The sequence below is a fragment of the Macrosteles quadrilineatus genome, unplaced genomic scaffold (assembly GCF_028750875.1).
Source record: "Macrosteles quadrilineatus isolate MER2022 unplaced genomic scaffold, UCM_ALF_1.0 Scaffold_29__1_contigs__length_1510060, whole genome shotgun sequence".
Taxonomy (NCBI): domain Eukaryota; kingdom Metazoa; phylum Arthropoda; class Insecta; order Hemiptera; family Cicadellidae; genus Macrosteles; species Macrosteles quadrilineatus.
Genome location: NW_026542622.1, coordinates 259,306 through 263,046, shown reverse-complemented (window position 1 = coordinate 263,046; position 3,741 = coordinate 259,306).

Sequence of the window (3,741 nt, the reverse complement as noted above, 5' to 3'; positions counted from 1 at the left end):
TAAAATGTAACATGCTAAAATGTAACATCGTAAAATGTAACATTTTAAAATAAAACATGTTAAAATGTAACATTTTATCATGTTAAAATGCAACATGTTATAATGTAACATATTAAAATGTAACATGTTAAAATGTAACATTTTATCATGTTATAATGTAACATGTCAAAACGTAATATGCTTAAATGTAACATGTTAAAATGTAACATCGTAAAATGTAACATTTTTAAATGTAACGTGTTAAAATGTAACATTTTATTATGTTAAAATGCAACATGTTAAAATGTAACATTTTATCATGTTAAAATGTAACATGTTAAAATGTAACATTTTATCATGTTAAAATGTAATATGTTAAAATGTTACATGTTAAAATGTAACGTCGTAAAATGTATCATGTTAAAATGTAACATGTTAAAATGTAACATTTTAAAATGTAACATGTTAAAATGTAACATTTTAAAATGTAACATGTTAAAATGTAACATTTTAAAATGTAACATGTTAAAATGTAACATTTTAAAATGTAACATGTTTAAATGTAACATTTTAAAATATAACATGTTAAAATGTAACATTTTAAAATGTAACATGTTTAAATGTAACATTTTAAAATGTAACATGTTAAATGTAACATTTTATCATGTTAAAATGCAACATGTTAAAATGTAACATATTAAAATGTAACATGTTAAAATGTAACATATTAAAATGTATTATGTTAAAATGTAACATGTTAAAATGTAATATGTTAAAATGTAACATGTTAAAATGTAACATCCTAAAATGTAACATTTTTAAATGTAACGTGTTAAAATGTAACATTTTATTATGTTAAAATGCAACATGTTAAAATGTAACATTTTATCATGTTAAAATGAAACTTGTTAAAATGTAACATATTAAAATTTAACATGTTAAAATGTAACATGTTAAAATGTAATATGTTAAAATGTTACATGTTAAAATGTAACGTCGTAAAATGTAACATGTTAAAATGTAACATGTTAAAATGTAACATTTTAAAATGTAACATGTTAAAATGTAACATTTTAAAATGTAACATGTTAAAATGTAACATTTTAAAATGTAACATGTTAAAATGTAACATTTTAAAATGTAACATGTTAAAATGTAACATTTTAAAATGTAACATGTTAAAATGTAACATTTTAAAATGTAACATGTTAAATGTAACATTTTATCATGTTAAAATGCAACATGTTAAAATGTAACATATTAAAATGTAACACGTTAAAATGTAACTTTTTATCATGTTAAAATGTAATATGCTAAAATGTAACATGTTAAAATGTAACATTTTAAAATGTAACATGTTAAAATGTAACATTTTAAAATGTAACATGATAAAATGTAACATTTTATCATGTTAAAATGCAACATGTTAAAATGTAACATATTAAAATGTAACATGTTAAAATGTAATATATTAAAATGTAACATGTTAAAATTTCACATTTTTTCATGTTAAAATGCAACATGTTAAAATGTAACATATTAAAATGTAACATGTTAAAATGTAACACGTTAAAATGTATAATGCTAAAATGTAACATGTTAAAATGTAACATCGTAAAATGTAACATTTTTAAATGTAACGTGTTAAAATGTAACATTTTATTATGTTAAAATGCAACATGTTAAAATGTAACATTTTATCATGTTAAAATGTAATATGCTAAAATGTAACATGTTAAAATGTAATATGTTAAAATGTAACATGTTAAAATGTAACATCCTAAAATGTAACATTTTAAAATGTAACATGGTAAAATGTAACATTTTATCATGTTAAAATGCAACATAGTAAAATGTAACATCCTAAAATGTAACATTTTATCATGTTAAAAAGCAACATTTTAAAATGTAACATATTAAAATATAACATGTTAAAATGTAACATATTAAAATGTATTATGTTAAAAAGTAACATGTTAAAATGTAATATGTTAAAATGTAACATGATAAAATGTAACATCGTAAAATGTAACATTTTAAAATGTAACATGTTAAAATGTAACATTTTATCATGTTAAAATGTAACATATTAAAATGTAACATATTAAAATGTAACAAGTTAAAATGTAACATGTTAAAATGTAATATGTTAAAATGTTACATGTTAAAATGTAACATCCTAAAATGTAACATTTTAAAATGTAACATTGTAAAATGTAACATGTTAAAATGTAACGTCGTAAAATGTAACATGTTAAAATGTAACATGTTAAAATTGTAACATGTTAAAATGTAACATTTTAAAATAAAAAATGTTAAAATGTAACATTTTAAAATGTAACAAGTTAAAATGTAACATTTTAAAATGTAACATGTTAAAATGTAACATGTTAAAATGTAACATTTTAAAATGTAACATGTTAAAATGTAACATTTTTAAATGTAACATGTTAAAATGTAACTTGTTAAAATGTAACATATTAAAATGTAACATGTAAAATGAAACATTTGATCATGTTAAAATGCAACATGTTAAAATGTAACATATTAAAATGTATTATGTTAAAATGTAACATGTTAAAATGTAATATGTTAAAATGTAACATGTTAAAATGTAACATCCTAAAATGTAACATTTTTAAATGTAACATGTTAAAATGTAACATGTTAAAATGTAATATGCTAAAATGTAACATTCTAAAATTTAACATCGTAAAATGTAACATGTTAAAATGCAACATGTTATAATGTAACATATTAAAATGTAACATGTTAAAATGTAACATTTTATCATGTTAAAATGTAACATGTAAAAACGTAATATGCTAAAATGTAACATGTTAAAATGTAACATATTAAAATGTAACATGCTAAAATGTAACAGTTTGTCATGTTAAAATGCAACATAATAAGATGTAGAATATTAAGATGTAACATTTTAAAATGTAACATTTTATCATGTTAAAATGCAACATGTTAAAATGTAACATATTAAAATGTAACATGTTAAAATGCAACATGTTAAAATGTAATATGCTAAAATGTAACATGCTAAAATGTAACATCGTAAAATGTAACATTTTAAAATAAAACATGTTAAAATGTAACAATTTATCATGTTAAAATGCAACATGTTATAATGTAACATATTAAAATGTAACATGTTAAAATGTAACATTTTATCATGTTAAAATGTAACATTTAAAAACGTAATATGCTAAAATGTAACATGTTAAAATGTAACATCGTAAAATGTAACATTTTTAAATGTAACGTGTTAAAATGTAACATTTTATTATGTTAAAATGCAACATGTTAAAATGTAACATTTTATCATGTTAAAATGTAACATGTTAAAATGTAACATTTTATCATGTTAAAATGCAACATGTTAAAATGTAACATATTAAAATGTAACATGTTAAAATGTAACATGTTAAAATGTAATATGTTAAAATGTTACATGTTAAAATGTAACGTCGTAAAGTGTAACATGTTAAAATGTAACATGTTAAAATGTAACATTTTAAAATGTAACATGTTAAAATGTAACATTTTAAAATGTAACATGTTAAAATGTAACATTTTAAAATGTAACATGTTAAAATGTAACATTTTAAAATGTAACAAGTTAAAATGTAACATTTTAAAATGTAACATGTTAAAATGTAACATTTTAAAATGTAACATGTTAAAATGTAACATTTCAAAATGTAACATGTTTAAATGTAACATTTTAAAATGTAACATGTTAAATGTAAC